Below are 19,804 nucleotides of genomic sequence, written 5' to 3' on the forward strand. Positions count from 1 at the left end.
GCAGGTGTGGCGATCTCTGGAGCAGAGACTCGGAGAGTTCTCCGTCACGGAAGGTGACACGTTGGAAGGGAAACCGGTACCCTCCACAGCGGGACCTGTTTGGAGCGGCCCACCACCACTGTCCGAGCTTTCCACCCACAGCCCCGGATCTTCAAGCTGAAACCCAGAAATACCTTGGTCACCCTTTTGTTAGGTTTCCGGGGATTCTTTAAATCTCAAAGGCAATTTGTTTTTTCTGAGCATCTTCAAGGTGAGCTTAATGAACATTTGTTGCTGCAACTATTTTTATGAGCATGGGTACCTCCCCTCTCCTATACTCTTCACGTTGGTCACCACATCCCAAGCACACTAGCCTCCTCACTTTTTTTTAAATAATTTTTTGTTGTTGTTTTTTGGGGTTTTTTGTTTTGTTTTGTTTAATTTTTATTTATTCATTTTAGAGAGGAGAGGGAGAGAGAGAGAGAGAGAGAGAGAGGAGAAATAGAGAGAGAGAGAAGGGGGGAGGAGCTAGAAGCATCAACTCCCATATGTGCCTTGACCAGGCAAGCCCAGGGTTTCGAACCGGCAACCTCAGCATTTCCAGGTCAACACTTTACCCACTGGGCCACCACAGGTCAGGCACCTCCTCATTTTTCTGGAATGTAGCCAGCATGTTTCTGCCTCAGGGCCTTTGCAATAGCTTTCTCTCAGCCTAAAACATTCTCCCACTCTTACCACAGGTTTAGGTTCATGGCCTCATTTCATTTAGATTCCTGCTCAAGTGCACTCATCAGTAAGACCATCTCAGACCAATGAATTTAAGTCTGTCTCCTCCCTAGCCCCTGTGCCCTTAACCTGGTTTATTGCTCTTCTGAATATTATTACAGGCCCTGGCCAGTTGGCTCAGCGGCAGAGCATTTAGCCTGATGTGTGGAAGTCCCAGGTTCGATTCCCAGCCAGGGCAACCAGGAGAAGCAACCATCTGCTTCTCCAACTCCTCCCCTCCCCCCTTCCCCCTTCTCTCTCTCTCTTCCCCTCCCACAGCCATGGCTCAAATGGTTCGAGTGAGTTGGGCCCAAGCACTGAAGATGGCTCCATGGCTTAAACTCAGACGCTAAAATAGCTCAGTTGCCAAGCAATGAAGCAGCAGTCCCAGATGGACAGAGCATCGCCCTGTAGGGGGCTTGCTGGACGGATCCCAGTCAGGGCACCTGTGGGAGTCTTGTCTCACTGCCTCCCCACCTCTCATTTGATAATAAAAAAATTATATTATATTATATATAAAACACAACCTAAATATGATATATTTCCTCATTAGTTTGTGTATATTATCTGTCTCCATCAAATAGAAGGTTTGTTGAATTTGGCTCATGGTACTATTTCTAGAACCTGGAAGAGTGTCTAGCACACAGCAGGTGCTCAAGAAACAGTTGTTAAGTTAATGAGTCATCATTATCATTTGCAAACCACTACACTAAGCACCAAGGGTCCTCTTATGAAATAAGACAGGATTCCTGCTTTTAAGAAGCTTCTACAAACTCGTGGAAGAGGAAGGCTAAACATCTGTTCATGAACACAGCACAGTGACAGGAATGTTCTACAATGAATACACAGAGCACTCTGAGAAAGCAAGTTGTTGACAAAGGAATGGTGGAGGAGGGGTAGAGAGAAGCCAACAGAACAGAATTCTCTGGAAATAGCTTTAAAATGCACACAAATCAACCTCAAAACTACATTCAGTACAAAAAAATTACTAAGACATCCTCAGCTAGACTCTTTTCCTTCATCAATAATGCTAAATGGGACAAAAGAACGCCCAAGATAAGTCAGCATTTACGTGTGCCAAGATCATGGAGAAAAGAAGAGTCGCTTTCATCCATAAAGCCCTTATTTGAAAAAGGGAATTATTTAAATGTAAGCAAAATGTGCCTTCTGAAAATTCCATACTGTCCACACAGGGTGGACCTTACGGACAAGCAGTCCGACTTCTTATTCCTTCAACAAAGGACCCATCAGTCTCAGCCCCTCCTAAATACCTGCAAAGACAGAGTCTGTGTCCCCTGCATGGCAGAGTCCTGCTCTGCTCCCGCCCCCTGAATCTCCTTTCACTCTTCTTCACTCTAACCACTTCCAGTTTCTCTTCTCAATGCGCAAAGGCTCGGGGTGCCAGTGCTATGGACCATCCTAAACTGCCTTCTTCCTTTCTCTCCTCTACCTGTCTGTCCCCCCATTGCTCCAGGACTTTTTATTCTCCCACAGCTGACCTAGTACTCGAACAATTTAGCATTCTGCTAAGATCTAAGGATTTTGTCTGGGATTGGGGGAGACGCCCAGAGGATCCAAAAGATTCATGGGTTAACTCCATGGGCCCTAACCCAATAAAACCCTGGCAAAGTCAACTAATTTTGTGACCTTGACTTTAAAATGCCATCTTTGTCATAAATGACAACAGTGCAAACATTATAACTCTTATGACCCCACTCTACCTCAACAACATACAGAACTTGGGGAGCCTTGTGCATCCAATAACCTGTGACCTTCTAGTAGTTTTCTCCTAGCCAACTCCCACAGCCAACCTACACAAGTAAAAGTGAGATTAGAATATGTTGTTTTTAACCATCTCTATACTTCAGAATTGGATTCTAGCCACTACTTGCTATGTGACTTTGGGCAAGACATTTAAAATCAGCAAAGCAAAGCCTCCCAAAAAAGTAAAATAAAAAGAGGTCTCTAAATATCTAATTCAAAAATAGCCAAGATTCCTCTTATATGCTTCCATCCTCACTTTTCCACCTATAACCATTACAGATATTTCTAAATGGTTGTGGATTCTTTCCTACTCAGTTGGATACAGCTTCAGAAGCCGTCTCAACACAGCATCTCAAGGAGCCACTACCAACACACTGTATGGCCACATGAAATGAAATCCAAACCACTCATTCTTCAGATAAAGAAATTTGAAGCTGAAAGATGGACCATGAGTTCCTCATGTCTCCGTATGAGGAGTAGAACCAGAGCTACAAAGGCCCCTGCCCCCATTCTCCTAAGGCACATCTCCTCTTCTAATGTTGATGCTCTGCCACTATTCCTTGGAGTGGGGGAGGGGAGCTGGCTATTGTATTAAGTTGTAAGAAATACTGATAAAGGGTTTCTAAGTAGAGACAGAAGCTTCAGAGAAGGCTTGGAGGAAGAGGGGCATTTGAGTTGGCCTGAAGTTTGGCATCTGTAGGAACCAGTGTGCTGTATCTATCTTTAGCAGAAGGAAGTTCAGGATCAAGGAAGCATTTCCAGTAGAAGGAACAGCATTTGCAAAGTAATGGTGGGGACTGCTGTGTGCTGAGAGGACCCCGTGGGCTGCTGAGCAGAGCAGTAACCATAACAGAGGCAGCAGATGGAGGTAGGGGAGGGGGAACAGAGATGACGACAAGACAAGATTAGAAGAGTCAACCAAAGTCTTTGTGGTGTTTTTGATGCTGATTTTTAAAATTGATTAAAAGGCCTTACAACTCATAAATGGGAAAAGATCAGACAAAAATGAAGAAAAAGTAAAGAACAAATCTCTATTCTTGATGGGAAAAAAGCCTTACTATTAACTGTATTACAGGAATACTTTCATTATGTAAAAGCCTATTTTGTTTTCATGTCATTCTTAGATTACATCATAGAGTGGCTACGGCCATCCTGTACCATATTATAAATAAATCACTAGCTTAATCATAGAATGAGCCAGGGCCCCAGATTTAAGAGGAGAATATTAGATCATTTTAATAACTGATATAACTCAAGCCAGTCGCCATTGAAGCAGGGTGAGGTGATGTCATCCTAAAGAAGTCCAAAGAGGAGCCAAAGAGGGTCATCGCTGGGCAGGTCCCAGAAAAGCTTCCACTTGCAAAAGAGGAGGAGGCTGATAGCAACTGGGTGGGGCTCATCCTGTGCACTAGACAGTTTTGTCATGAAAACCAACACTTACTTTTCTAGTAGAGATGCCTGAGAGGCTTCCTTATGGAACATCATGAATAAATATTTGGTTCCCAGAATTATTGCATTTCCAAATACCAGAAAATGTGAGCATATTATGATGTTTGTATTCACGTCTTGGGAGCAGAACTATAACTGTTAAGTCTTTTAGTTATTCAGGAAAACAGGAAATCTGGATGACATAAGCAAATGCTGCAGGGGACAGTACAAAGTGGGGGCTTTAAGATAACGGCCTGACAAAGAAAAAGAATGAAGAGGGATGTTTAGCAAGTACAGACTATAAAGGAGATGAAAAACTTTACGTTTAATGGGCACCAACTGCATAAGCACCACACTCAGGCACTTGAGAAACAGCATGCTGCTTTGTGAGCACAAAAGAATCTGCGAGGTAGGTGACATCTGCCTATTTTTTTTTTTCAGGAATGGAAACTAGTTTAAAAAATAATTAAGTGACTTCAGGTTACGCAGTTATTACATGATACTTTCTACTCCAAATTTTGCTTTACCTTGTTGCCGGCATGCAAGTAAAACCATGTCGTACTATGGACTTTTAATAAAAATAAAATAATGGATAAGAAACAACTTACAAGCACTGAAAGTATAAAAATTATTGAGAGCTGAAAAAGGCCATGGGATGGGGAATGGTGTTAACATTCAGCCAGTGACAGTCTCAATGGCCAAAGCCAGCTCTTATTTGGGCAGAGTGAGGCTACAATGAGCTTGACCATAATTCTAAGTCTCCCATTGACATTGATCTTTTAGGAATGTTAAGGTAGACTCTAAAGGAACCTGTCATCTTCTATAAAATATACTGCCAAGCGTGGTTTTATAAAAAGACTATTTTGGTGAGGTGAAGAGACGGACGTTCTGGAAAAGAACTTTCTGCCAGACAGGAAGTATTGGTTGAGGTTTTATGTTTGATCCTTTCAGTCTCACAGTCATGTTGTGTATTGGCTCACTATTCTTCACACAAATGTTATTCATAACTGCAGAAACACACTGTCTGAGCCAAGTAATACTGATTTATGCAACTTTTCAGGACACAGCAAGACCCAACAGGAGATCGAGACCCTGAAGTGTACCTAAAAGGGACAACCTGAAGGCTCAAGACCCCAAATTTTGACCTGTTTCCCTCAATTAGTTTCTGGGACAGGACAGAGGCTGTAAAAAGCAGAGAAAACGTGACTAAACGTTGTAGGGACAGATTGTGAAGCCCAGACTGTCTGGAGAGGTAGAAGGGAAGCACTGAGCAGAGTCACAGCAGCCTTAGATGGTGGCTCCCATGTCTGTCAATGCTCCAGGGTCACAGGAGAGTGTCCCCTCTGGGTCTTGGCATCTCCCTGGTAAAGAGCTCAATCCAGCAAGAACATTCAAACATTTCCACCAAAGCAGCTCTAACTGCGAAGGAGGGAAGAAATGTAGAGGGATGGGAGCACAGCATTCACCGATACTTGTGTCTTTCCTTTTATAAACCAGGCCAACTTCGTACTCTATACTACTATATAGCAATGTTTAGATTAAGATTTTGAATAGTTTCACCCTCAAAAGTCTACAAATGAAATGGATTCACAGAGGTTTATACAGCGGCTCCATGGAACTCCTACACCCATCTTAGCGCATGGTGCATAATACAGGCAGCTCCTAAGCTGGCCCCGTACACATCCACCCTGCTGTTCATGCTCATGTGCTGTCTGTCCTCTTCAGTGCAGCCTAGATTTAGTGGCTTACTTCTAGAAAATAGAACGAGGCAGAGGGAACAATGTGTCACTTCCAGGCTTAGGTCGCAAAAAGCTTTGGCTTCCATCTCTTGCTCACTTGCTCCGAGGGAAGCCACCTGCCATGCTGCCCTATGGGGAGACCCACATGGCAAGAAACTGACGGCAGCCTCCAGCCAACAGTCCGTAACTGAGGCCCTAACTCCAACAGCCAGTGAGTAACTGGATCTTGCCCACAATCCTTGAGTGAGTCTGGTATGATGTCCCCACCCACTTCCTTTGAAGGAGACTCGAAGTCCAGCAGACACCAGGCTGCAAGCTCAGGGGAGCCCTTGAGACACCATCTGGCGGCTCCCCAGTTCCTGACTCACAGAAACTGTGAGATAACAAATGTTTTTTTTGTTTTAAGGTGCTAAATTTAGGGTGATTTGTTATGAAGCAAAAGATAATGAAGATAGCATCCAACTTTGAGATTATTTTAGTGGGCCCTGCCAACTCCAACACTTTTCGTGAGACCTAGGGAGTATACTATAAAGAATTTGCTATCACAAGATTTCAAAAGGAAACTTTGCGCCCCAAAATGCAGAGATTCTTTCTAGTTTGGTAAAATATACCCAGGAAGACTCTGGCCACACAGAGGTGACCACGGCAAAGTCGGTGCAGTTCAAAGTCAACATCGCACTTCAGCTACGGTACATTGATCGGAATGAACCAGAGACTGAACCACACATACAAGACGAGAGACTCTTTACCTGCCCAGCCGTGTTCTGCTACCACTAAACCCACCTTCAGAAATAGTCCAGAGTTAATAAGCTAAACTATGGTCACAGGCCCACCTGCCAACCTCCTGAGCTTATGTCATAAGGCTTCATAGTTCACTAAAATGTTCTAAGATCAGACCCCCTGCCTCCTGGAAACCTTTCCCAGTGTTCCCAATTCTTTCCATTCTCCCAATCTTTCATCTAAGCCCATGGGATCTGAGGCTATAAATGACTTATCTGATTTCTCGGGGACCTACGGTGAGGCCTGATACACGTGGTGATTAATGAATGTATATTGTAAAAAAATACCTTTCTAAGGTATATTTCATTTTCATGTATATGTCTTTCTCTCTAATAACTGTAAGCTTCTCAAGGTCAAAGGCAGTGCTTAATTTACCATGGTGTCCTAAAGATCCTAAAGTTTACAGACTTCCTGACAAACATGGAGATCAGGGCAGAGAACAGCACACTTGCTGTCAACCAGGGGTAAGCACTTGGCAGCAATCTACAAATGAGTCCTGAGGCTCTCCACCCATTTGGTATCAGATCCCTGCAACTGCACAGTAATCCAATGAGGAAGGAGCTGAGAACTCCTCCAACACTTCCAGGGTCATCCCCAAAGTAGAAGTGTCTCTGCTGTGCTCAGGTCAGGAAATAGAAGAACATGGAATTAGGAAGTAGAAAGTGAGCAAGAGAGAAATACCTCTTCGTTTTAGTTTCATGGACAGAAACACCTCATACAATATATCCCATACAGAAAAGCAAGAGCAAGTCTTTTTGTTATTTTTGAAACAATAACATAGAAGCAATGAAAACTGACTACAGAGATGGTCACACATGCCCTACAACCACTAGACCAAGTAATGGTAAGGAGCCAGGACATTCACCTCTGAAAGTCAAGTGGAAGTGACCGATGTTTTGCTTCCGGCAGCGACTAATACCTGATTCTTCTGAGAACCAAAGAGGAAATATTAAAACTGAAAGCCCTTGGCTACCATCAACAATTGTATACTAGTATCAACAGAGGGAAATAATTTCCTTCCTGACTCCCACTGGGCCAGTCACGCCTGGAGCAGAAGGTATGATTAGCTAATCAAACAAAGCCAGAGCCAAACAGCTAGACTGTAGCTTTGAAGGGATTTCTCAGGCATTGACACTTCTTCTCCAAACTACCTCCTCCACTTCTTACTGTCTAGAGCAAAAATAAATATGAAAATAATATACTATTTCATGTCAACTTCAACCACCATCATTAAGCAAGATTCCAGATCTAGCTCCTTTTCAAGACTGAGAATGAGTCAGTACACATCCAATTCTGGCAAAGAGGGGGTGCAGGATTAGGAGAAAGGACATATACTGAGCATATCCTAGGCAGCAGGCAAGCTGGGGACTGCACATTAGGTCATCTTGTTTTCCTAGATATTCAAGACAAATCTTTTTTTTTTTTTTTTTTTACAGAGGCAGAGATAGACAGGGACAGACAGACAGGAACAGAGAGAGAGATGAGAAGCATCAATCATCAGTTTCTCGTTGCGTGTTGCAACTTCTTAGTTGTTCATTGATTGCTTTCTCACATGTGCCTTGACTGTGGGCCTTCAGCAGACCGAGTAACCCCCTGCTGGAGCCAGCGACCTTGGGTCCAAGCTGGTGAGCTCTTTGCTCAAGCCAGATGAGCCCGCGCTCAAGCTGGCGACCTCGGGGTCTCGAACCTGGGTCCTTCTGCATCCCAGTCTGACGCTCTATCCACTGTGCCACCACCTGGTCAGGCACAAGACAAATCTTTAAACTAAAGAAGGAAACAACTGTAATAACCTGTCATGTGTGGACCACACTTTAGTGTGCAAATCAGCTTGGCATCTATAGACCCGCTTGTCCCAAACAAACATGAGAGACAGACAGGGAAATAGTTGTTATTCTTAATCCTCAGATCAGGGAAATGAAGGCAAGGGGATCTTGCTCTTTCAGGGCTGCACATCTAATGATTACAATCCCTCCGTACTCATTGCCATTTCATGAACTCACAAACTTCTCCAGCCATACTGGTCCCAAAAGCCTCTTTCTATCTAGTCATGTCTCCATTCTCATAAAACCATGCAGTCCAGCCTCATCTGCACTAGAATTCCTAAAATTCCCCAGCAGAGGAATGGCCATTGTCTGGTGGAACACCTTCAGGGAAAGGGACGCTCACTGCCTTTGAATTGATTCTTTCTCACCCTGGAAATGCACCGGGCACCTGTCATGTGCCAGAGAGCCCACCGGGCTCTAGGGAAGCAATCATGAACAAGAGATACTTTTCTTTTTTTTTTTTTTTTTCATTTTTCTGAAGCTGGAAACAGGGAGAAACAGTCAGACAGACTCCTGCATGCGCCCGACTGGGATCCACCCGGCACGCCCACCAGGGGTGATGCTCTGCCCACCAGGGGCGATGCTCTGCCCATCCTGGGCGTCGCCATGTTGTGACCAGAGCCACTCTAGCGCCTGAGGCAGAGGCCACAGAGCCATCCCCAGCGCCCGGGCCATCTTTGCTCCAATGGAGCCTTAGCTGCAGGAGGGGAAGAGAGAGACAGAGAGGAAAGCGCAGTGGAGGGGTGGAGAAGCAAATGGGCGCTTCTCCTGTGTGCCCTGGCCAGGAATCGAACCCGGGTCCTCCGCACGCTAGGCCAACGCTCTACCGCTGAGCCAACCGGCCAGGGCGACATTCTTTTTTTTTTTTTTTTTTTCCTTTCTTCCGACCTGGTTTTATATTCTTTTTTTTTTTTCATTTTTCTGAAGCTGGAAACGGGGAGAGACAGTCAGACAGACTCCCGCATGCGCCCGACCGGGATCCACCCGGCACGCCCACCATGGGGCGACGCTCTGCCCACCAGAGGGCGATGCTCTGCCCATCCTGGGCGTCGCCATATTGCGACCAGAGCCACTCTAGCGCCTGGGGCAGAGGCCACAGAGCCATCCCCAGCGCCCGGGCCATCTTTGCTCCAGTGGAGCCTTGGCTGCGGGAGGGGAAGAGAGAGACAGAGAGGAAAGTGCGGCGGAGGGGTGGAGAAGCAAATGGGCGCTTCTCCTGTGTGCCCTGGCCGGGAATCGAACCCGGGTCCTCCGCACGCTAGGCCGACGCTCTACCCGCTGAGCCAACCGGCCAGGGCCTGGTTTTATATTCTTAAGGGTATTATCACACCCCGTCTTCTCTGTACTCACTCCTGCAACCATTCCTGATGGGACATCATTTCCGGTCCTCTCGGCATCCTCATGTGGACAGGGCAGTCTCAAGTCCCTTTCTAAGGAGAAGATGCGGACTAAAATCTGACACTGTAGGGGAGCTCTGACAGGAGGGCTAACAGGTTTATGGTCACCCACATAGCTCTAGTCCTCTCTCCTTTTCCTATGAGCAGCCAGACATTCTTTTGAGAGACCGACACTTCTCCCGTCTGTAGCTGCCATGACATCAGGGTGGGATTGTTTCAAAATTCAGAGCAGAGCCCCAGTTCACAAGTGCCAATTAGCACAGTGTCTTCCTTGTGGCCTCAGTGGTGCAGAAGTCCACAGATAGCCAAGTGAATAGCAAACAGGGCTGTCTTTCCCCAAATGGCAGGAGGCGCCTGTAGCCCAGGTAACAGCGAGCAGCCCTCTCATGACCATGAGGTTAATCATCCTGACAATGAAGCCAACACACAGAAAAGGTCAGGGTAAAGAGCACAGAAAGATACAGCAAGCCTACTCAGACTGGGCCCGCAGCCCCATCATCTCAGAACTGGCAGGTTTCCAGCGGGACCCCCACCCACTCAGTTGCAGAAAACCTACTCTGTTTAATGCCGCTAAGGCTGCACACGCGTTCCAGAAGACCAAAGCCACTGTTGGCTCACAATCAGCTTACAGACAACAAAACGCCTGCGTCTCTTCCAGCTCACTCTTGTTTAGGTCTTTACTCTCCCTCATTCTGTCATAATACACTAGATTTTATTTTATTTTTTTACTCCCAGGGCAAGGCTTCATGTTCATCACAATTTAATTTCAAATACTGAAAAAAATTCAGGAAGTAGAACAAATAACAAAGATTCACATTAGATGCTTAAAGTGTATGCTTGGGGCAAAGCGTTCAAGACCATGTTTGAAATTTTAACAAGCTAAACTGTTCAAGAGTCAAAGCAGTGGCTTCCAGCCTTTTATCTTATGCAGATCAATAGGGGCAGAGAAAGTTTGTTGTTCTTTTTAGATACATTGACAAAGAAAAGAAAGGGCAACAAAATGTAACTATAAACTGAGCCACTTTCACTTTTTCCCCCCACTGATTTGAGAGGGAGACAGAGAGAGAGAGAGAGAGAGAGAGAGAGAGAGAGAGAAGATCAATTCATTCCACTTAGTTGTGTACCCACTGATTGGTTCTCATACATGCCCTGTCTAGGGCTTGAACCAGCAACCACAAGGTTGAGCTGGGCCCTTGGGATTGAGCCAGAAATCCCAGAATCTAGCCAGTGACCCCGGGATCAAACCGGCAACCGTGTCACTCTGGGACAATGCTCTATCCACTGTGCCACCAGCAAGGGCAAACTGAGCCACACTTTTAAATGAAGTTAGGTTTTATCAATCACAACAGCATTTTCCTTGTTTTGGAAACCTGCATCATAACCATGGCAAGCCATATTATTTATCCAGTTTAAAGTCAGTGCTTGGAGCACATATAAACTAGCCCTCGGGATGGAGACCACAGACCTAGAATTCTATAGAAGCCTCTCCCAGAACCCCCTAGCTATTTTCCTCAAGGCTCCCACAGCCCAGGACAGCCTACACCATTGATTCTTTCTACCACCCCTCCTTGCTAGAACATGAAGTTCTAGTCTACCTTCTAAACACAGAGGAATTACAGGACACAAGGGAAAGCTTACCTTCATAGGTCCCATTCCCCTTTCTGAATGTGCTACAGGATTCAAACTCAGATCCCAATGAACCTCTAGCAGATCCTTTAAGACACAGGTTCAACCCTTTGCCTAAGCAAACTTAGCCTTCCCTACCTCAAAGGATTGTTTTGAAAATAAAATGAAATCAGAGAAGCAGTACCTTACACAGGGGTAGACAAGAGCTACCCAATGACATTACTTTCTTTCCTCACAAATATTCATAAGACTGTTTACTGACATTTTCATTTTAGTCTTTAATTTCAAGAACACTTCCCTCCGTGCCAAGAAGAAAGAAAGAAGCAATACAATTATTGGCAACCGGAAATCATCATTACTCCAGATTTTCTTCCAATCTCTCTTCATGCCAACTTCCAAGAGCTGAGTCCTGCCTTTTCTTTGCCACCCATTTTATTAGCATTATTATATTTTGTCCATTGCCAATGAAATTAACTTTAGAAAAAGAATATTTTGGTTCTTCTCTAGTTCTTAGTCCAAACTAGTTATTAGTGCCATGCGTGGGACTCACCGATTGAGGAACAAAATCTTTTTCTTCCAATGAGTGCCCAGTAGAACAACGAACAAGACCTAAGCGAGAATCAGGTGACTGGATCCCGTCTTCAGTTCTGTTTCTCAGCCTCAGATGAGCCTACCTGTGGAAATGAGAGAAGGAGATCACTGATGAAACTGCAGAATCTTACCAGCTTTAGAACTTCCCAGGTTTGTGCTCGCTCACCAGGCCACGCTAAGGATGATTCCAGGCTTGAAACCCACCAATCCAGTGGCTCACCTCTATTCTGCCTGAGCCCCCAGTCAGCCCCTGGCACTGTTATTTCACTAGTTTGTCTCAGAATGATGGCGAAGGAGAATGACAGCACCCCACTGCTCATCCTCAGCCCTCCCAGGACATCAGCCTCATGGTATTATCAGAAATGAAAGAGACCAATAAGTCAAATACATTATAGACAAAAACAATTCCCAGCCCAGTCTGAACTACAACAAATAAAAAGAAACAAAGAATATGAGTTTGGAGGTAAATTTCTAAGTATAGGACCTAGCTAGGCCTCTGAACTTTAATTCCCTTACCTGAAAGGCTAGTGAGTAGCAGGGAACTAGACAATCCGGACAGTTCCCAGTAAGCCCTCATTACAGGTTCCATTTCATTAAGAGCTATTACTATTTTGCTAAGGATGATGCAATATATATTCCAACATACACAGATGCCAAAGCAGTTGGCTGTTTTAAATGTGTCTTTTATATGCAGGAGAAATCCGTGTACCAAAAAAACAACTACTCCTATTTTCATTGTTGTTATTTTAAATATTATTAAATCAATCATACAATTGTTTCACGTGTATTTTCTCATTCAATCTTCAAATATCCACGTAAGATCAAAGTTGGGAGGGACCTTAAAAAAAGACCCACTTCGCCCTGGCCGGTTGGCTCAGTGGTAGAGCGTCGGCCTGGCGTGCAGGAGTCCCGGGTTCGATTCCCGGCCAGGGCACACAGGAGGGGTGCCCATCTGCTTCTCCACCCATCCCTCTCTCCTTCCTCTCTGTCTTTCTCTTCCCCTCCCACAGCCAAGGCTCCATTGGAGCAAAGTTGGCCCGGGCACTGAGGATGGCTCTGTGGCCTCTGCCTCTGGCGCTAGAATGGTTCTGGTTGCAACAGAGCGATGCCCCAGATGGGCAGAGCATCGCCCCCTGGTGGGCGTGCCGGGTGGATCCCGGTCGGGCGCATGCGGGAGTCTGTCTGACTGCCTCCCGGTTTCCAACTTCAGAAAAATACCAAAAAAAAAAAAAAAAAAAAACCCACTTCAACTCTGCCAAATGACAGGAGAAGCTGGGTCCAGAATAGGGAGGCAGCCCCTCCAGGAGCCCACCATGTGCAGCAGGCCGTCCGGTGCTCCAGTCCAGGGTTTGTTTCCCTGGACCCGGTCACCACCATTTTGATAGAGGGCAAGGAGACTCACTGGACAGAGAGACTTGTCCTTGGTCCCACTATCTGCTTTGATGCCAAACCCCAAGTTCTACACGCAAGTCTCTGCACACCTGACTCAAAGTGCTCAGAGTGCATCCCAACAGCAGAAAGAAATTAAGTTAGAAAAATGGAGCACCATCAAGATGAGCCCAGCAAAGCATTTCTTGAGAGCTCGTGCCTTTCAAGATGTTAGAATTCTCAAAGCCATTCCACTGAAATGAGAGAAAGGCCTAATTTCAAACTTACTGAGGAATAGAGTATCAGGACACCAGCAGTGGACCTGTGCACAGTGTAATCACACACAAAAAAACAAAAGACAGCCCCCACCCCCAAGGCCCAGAAAACCTAAGCTTGCAGAGGCAAATACAAATCAGAATGCTTTCTACAACAGCTGCCAGGGATGTCTGACTTTCCCAGTTTCTAAACTTTGCTGAAAGTCAAGGCCCTTCACCTCGGCCCCGGGGCCATCTTTCACACACTTGTCAGCTTCCCTCCTGGCACAAATGAAAGTGACCTCCCTTTTCCATAGTCAACTTCACTTTTCATATTTTTTTTCTTCTTTTCCATAAAGAGAACAAGCAGCTTTGCTAAAGAATGGCTGTGAAATGATTGAAGTTCCCATGCAAACAAACCATTAGCAGAGTTCAAATGCAATTGAAATTACCACTTGTTAAAGTGCTCCTCAATTCCCTGGTAAGTTTCCAAGGAGAATTACATGCTATAGACTATTTAATTGGTTGTTTTCTATTTTTTAACATCCATTTATCCCCACCGCCACCCTTATATTTCAGAAGTGTCTATAAAAGCTTCCCTTTAAAAAATTATACATTGTTGAGGAGATTAAATCTAAAGATTGAAAAGTATCAGAGAAACAGCTGTGGGATTATGCAGCTCAGCAAAATGGATGGTTTTGACACCGTAAAACATACAGAATTTTTGAAATCTTAGGGAGTCATCTTGTAGTGCCATCATTTTTTACAGAAGAAGACACGGAGACCCCAACAGGGAAAGAAAGGGTTGACTCAAAGTGCTCTTCTGGTCAGTGATGGACTCAGGATGAGACCTCTGGCTCCTGGCTCCCAGCCTGTGCCTCCTCTTCCCACCACCAGTGGTTGGAGGAGAGGATGGGAAAGACTCAATGGATTTTCTACCCATCATTTTTTAAAAGAAAATACAAAGTCTTCTTCAAATACACTCCTGATCTCAACAACAGAGATGGGCAAGGGCAAATATCTCACCAAAAGGGAGAAAAAGTAAATAAAGGCAAATGAATGAGTACAGTCAAAAAAGATCAAAATGAGCGGACTCTTAGGAGGAAAAGTCAAGACCCACATCTAGCTTCATTAATCAAGTCATGAAACATCAAGACTGGCAATTTCCATGGCTTTACCTAGCCTGGAATGAGGGCCTTCCCCGGGAGTGAGAAGGTAAAGGATCAACGAAATAAAGGCAGGTCCTGTCACATCTGTAAATAGAAAGGATTTTCCAGAGGTCATCTTGAGTAGAGGATGAAGTTCAAGGCTCAATATTAGACTTGTGTTAAGTTATTTTCCCTCTCTGAGCTCAAGCTTCCCTGCCTGCAAAACGAGGCTATACTACCCACCCATCGGGGAGCATGTAGTCCTGTCCTGGGATTCCATATCCAGCATGCACAGCACAGAGCCAGCACGGAGTCTGCATTCATTAAGGCACACCCTCTTGACTGCCATAGTTTCTATGTGGTTCTGTGCTTCTAACTGTATCAATTATTACTGAGTCTTACAAGCCATATATGTTCCCTAAGTCTGTTAGATGCTATATGTCCTCTTACTAGAAATTCATTTATTTTGTCATTTAATAAAGTAAAATGAAACATGTGCATAAAAACTTAACCATCTAAGCATTTTCTCTCAATAGCAAACTTTTTGGAAATGCTATTTAAAAATGGCCTTCAAACCCAGTTTATGAACCACACAACTGTAAAAATCCCAATTTAATGTCCAAAACTTCAATTAAACTTTCCATCAACCCTATAAGAAAGATTTCCCAATTATCCATTGAGGAAACTGAGGGTCAGGGAGGTTAGGCAAGGTTCCAAGGTTGGGAAACAGAAAGGCCAGGACTTGAACCCTAGTCTTCGAAGGCTAGGAAATGGTAAAGCCAGTACTTTGAACCCTGATCTTCTAAACCAGGGTTCATGACACAAGTGTTATTACTTTGCACTTACTAGTATACTATGAACAGCTATTCTGCTAAGAAATATAACTAAAAAACTCTTCTGCTATTTTCACATTTCAAGGAACTTTTAGATAAAAGATGAAGGCTGGATTCTCAAACTAAAAAAATGTCCACACTAGAAGCAGATAAATCCTGCCTAAATTCTACCTTTGTGTTATGTTCTTAAGTGAAATAAGCTTAGAGCCCTGGCACTAAGCAGACATCTGCTGAGTATACGGGTAACAGACCTTAGAAAGGATAGCAATGCACTGATATCAGACCAAATCAAAGTAAGAATTCAAATGGCTAGGCTTACGATCAAACAAATCACCAATAACCCTAGCATAAGCTTCTGAACATCCCTCAGATGCACCTGTTAGCTAGCAGGATGCCATGTGCCCTACATTCAGAAGTGCACAAAACAGACACTTGCTAGCAACTCCTGTCCTCAATAAGGCACAGTATGTGTACCTAGCATGTGTAGGTTAGTTAGACATGCCTTAATCTCTCAAAGAGCTCATAACCTCACTGGAGATGTGCTCGAATACACAAAACAAAATGAAAAGTGTGTAATGCACAAGTACATGCAATGTCATTGTAGGGTCTGGAAGAGCTCTGCAGAGGACTTCTAACCTAAGCCTGAACACCCGAGAGGATTTCCGTGCATGAGGGGAGGAGGGAAGCCCAGGGAACACGATGTGCTAAAGCCTTGAGGAGGATGAGTGCAGGGTGTTCTCGGGAACAGTGACTAACCTGGTGAGGCCAGAGGCAAAGCACGTGGGAGGATGCGTTGGGACATGAGGCTGGAAAGAAATGTTGCAGCCAGAACATATAGGACCTTATGTGCCAGGCTATGATACTTGGGTCTTGAGACTCGTGGGTACTGAATTTTGAGAAATGACTCAAGAGAAAGTTTAATGGTCACACTATCCTTTTAAGAACTGAATCACCTTTCCACAGTCAGCTTTCAAGCACAGCAAAGGTGGGAGTGTCTAAAGGAGAGCCTCCTGGGCGGGGCCCATCCACAGAGAAGTCAGAAGAGTCGGTGCCCCTCGGCGTTATCCCAAACCCACAACTCCATAGACCCTTTCCTCTAGTCTAGGAGTCTCACCCATGGAAGACCCAGGAATCATGTTCCACAAAGGATTTCCACTCGACCTTCAGGGAAATGCTAGCACCACCCAATTCAGTAAATCAGAAGACCTGGCTGCACACATGCTCTAGCCTCTTTCCTGTCACTGAAGAAGCAGGAATCAGAGTCCTACCCAGCACATTCTGTGTGTGCCCAAAGCTCCATAACTCGGCGCTCCTGGCCACACCTGGCACTGTGTGACTGGAACCTTTGACTAGTAATGAGCCTGTACTGATGTCACCAGTTAAGTTGTATGAAATCCCTTCCCTTGAAGGAGGGAGCCCTTGTAGCAGGTCCCATATATCAAAGACACAGGCAAGAAGAGGTGATTCCTTTCCTGACCTTAAGGAGTTCCCTATCTGGAAGGAGATAAGACATCAACAGAGTAGGAGATGGCAAGTGCCTTAAAGAAGCACAGATAACAGTACAAGTCCTCATCACAACCCTATGACTTGGTGTGATCATTGATGATACCCATTGGACTGATGAGGAGACCTGGACTCAATCAAATTAACCACTCTAACAGATCACACTGCTAGGAAGTATCACAGCCAAAATCGGAATCCAGATCTTATGCCCGTAGGCACCAAAGAGTTTCTCTATTGCCTCACAGCCCACTGTACAGTGAGTTCGCACAGAGAGAAGAGAGAGATCATTTCTAGTGTGCGAGATTGTGGGTATGGGGGGTTGTGGATGGTGGGGAGCAAATGATCAGGGACTACTTTATTCAGAAAGTGTCATCGCCCTGGCCGGTTGGCTCAGCGGTAGAGCGTCGGCCTAGCGTGCGGAGGACCCGGGTTCGATTCCCGGCCAGGGCACACAGGAGAAGCGCCCATTTGCTTCTCCACCCCTCCGCCACACTTTCCTCTCTGTCTCTCTCTTCCCCTCCCACAGCCAAGGCTCCATTGGAGCAAAGATGGCCCGGGCACTGGGGATGGCTCTGTGGCCTCTGCCTCAGGCGCTAGAGTGGCTCTGGTCGCAACATGGCGACGCCCAGGATGGGCAGAGCATCGCCCCCTGGTGGGCAGAGCGTCGCCCCCTGGTGGGCGTGCCGGGTGGATCCCGGTCGGGCGCATGCGGGAGTCTGTCTGACTGTCTCTCCCTGTTTCCAGCTTCAGAAAAATGAAAAAAAAAAGAAAAGAAAAGAAAGTGTCATCTATGCAGAAAGTAATAGGCGCTACGGCAGGTCTACGGGTGAAATGGGAGAGGTCCTCTCAGGCTAAAGGAACAGGCTTAGCTAAAGCATGAAGGTGAGAGAATGCAGGGCACTGTGAAGAGTGGCAGGGAAGGTGGCCAACTTAGGGATGCGTGGGAGCACCAAGGAAGCTCACAGGAGGCACACGTTGCCGTCCGATTATGATGGGCCCTGGGTTCCGGGGCAGGAGTCTTTATTTAATGACAGAAATACTAGGCAATGTTACAAATAAATAAACAAACAAACTCATAGTCTGGGGCATACCGTTGAATATACTTGGAAAATAATAAATATTTCAAAGCAGAACTGTGGCAATGTTTCCGCTTTCCTTGGGATTCTGGGTTCCAATGCTGAGGACATGTATTAGCCTTGCAGAGCCCGGCCCAAAATCAAGAACATCAAGCCTTCAGGCCCTTCCAGGTCAAAATAAAGAGGGACAGTATTCCTTGGGTTAGGACTTCCATAAATATTTCATAGATCCCAATCTTCTAGAGAAGAGCCCCTATAACTCATTAATGAACTCCAGGTCCTTGCTGGTCATTAGTACCCCCACATAGTGAGCAGAGTACAGAGAACAGGACGGGAGTCACAGAATTAAAAAGACCTATATACTCGATTCTAGGATTCTCAGCAAATTTACTATTCAATCCTGAGCAAGTCATTTCCTTTCAACAAAGGCACAGTTTTCTCATTTGTAAAATGGAAACGATCACACTCATACAGCTAGGTTCTTGTGAGAATTAACAACATACCTATGAGATCAAATATAAGTATACGTGTTTCTTTCTTTTTTTTAATTTTTTTTAATTTTTTTTCTTTTTTTTTATTTATTCATTTTTAGAGAGGAGAGAGAAAGACCGAGAGAGAGGAGAGAAAGACAGAGAGAGAAAAGGGGGGTAGGAGCCGGAAGCATCAACTCCCATATGTGCCTTGACCAGGCAAGCCCAGAGTTTCGAACCAGCGACCTCAGCATTTCCAGGTCGACGCTTTATCCACTGCGCCACCACAGGTCAGGCGTATACGTGTTTCTACATGCAGGCTGACTTGGTTCGAAGAGGGGCTCCTCTGCAGGCTGCCATGTTGACAAGGGCAGTAGAACCACTGCCTGATCCTCCTGGTGAAGTATCTAAATCTGGAATTGTCAACAATTTCCTCCTGCTAGAAATTGAGCTGTATTCCCCAGGCAAGTCATTACATCTTTTTGTGCCAAATTGTTTTCATCTTTTAAATGACCCAGTAATCCCACTTTGAGCAATATACAACAGGGAATAATCCTAAAGGAAAAAAAGAAGGCAATTTGTTCGTAGATGTTATTCATACTGCTATTTCTAGCTCTTTACGTATCCCTCTATTATAGCACTTATCTCACTGTGCTGTAATTATCCACTCCCCTTCCAAACGCCCCCAAATTATCTTTGAATCAATCCCCAGCACCTAGCACAATGCCTGGCATACAGTAAGAACTCAATAATTGTTTGTTGACTAAATGAATGAAAGAAAATTTTTAAAGAAATTTGAATGAGCAAAAACACAATACTGTTCTTAACAGATGATATTAAAAAAATCTTAAAAAGAAAAAAAACCCTGGTATCCATAGACTACAAACTATCTATCTGAAGAGGAGGCTGTGAAGAAGCCTCCGAAGGGAAATCCTGGAGATTTAATGTATACTTCCTGAGCCTCTCCGGGCGTAGGCCGAGTGCCGTACGAGCTCCCCGTGACACACCCAGGGGTATGTGGTCGCATGGGAGGTCACTCTGGCCTGGTGGCCACAGCACAGTCTCTATCAGGAATCTTAGATTCTCACTACCTTACATTGACTTCTTTGCAACACTTCTCTGAGACCAGCTTATCCCCTGAAAGGTGGAGCATTTACTAGAAAGCCCAGCACGTTAAAAGGAATTACAGGGAACAGGCAAGGGCCCACAAGCATGAATTCACATGGAAACAAAAGAAGAGGGCTGGGCGGCGCCCTTGGA

The 19,804-nt window shown here is 45.1% G+C and overlaps 1 protein-coding gene across 9 annotated transcripts in view; it reads right to left on the reverse strand.

Annotated features, from left to right (window-relative positions):
* LPP (LIM domain containing preferred translocation partner in lipoma) overlaps positions 1–19,804 on the reverse strand; it is a 728,024-nt gene that overhangs the window by 643,095 nt on the left and 65,125 nt on the right. For all 9 annotated transcript variants that reach the window (XM_066347508.1, XM_066347507.1, XM_066347501.1 and 6 more), the window contains one exon: positions 11,852–11,975. The gene's annotated coding sequence lies outside the window, so the exon portion shown is untranslated. The remainder of the gene's footprint in view (positions 1–11,851; positions 11,976–19,804) is intronic.

This window comes from Saccopteryx leptura, chromosome 8 (assembly GCF_036850995.1).
Source record: "Saccopteryx leptura isolate mSacLep1 chromosome 8, mSacLep1_pri_phased_curated, whole genome shotgun sequence".
In the NCBI taxonomy this organism is placed as follows: domain Eukaryota; kingdom Metazoa; phylum Chordata; class Mammalia; order Chiroptera; family Emballonuridae; genus Saccopteryx; species Saccopteryx leptura.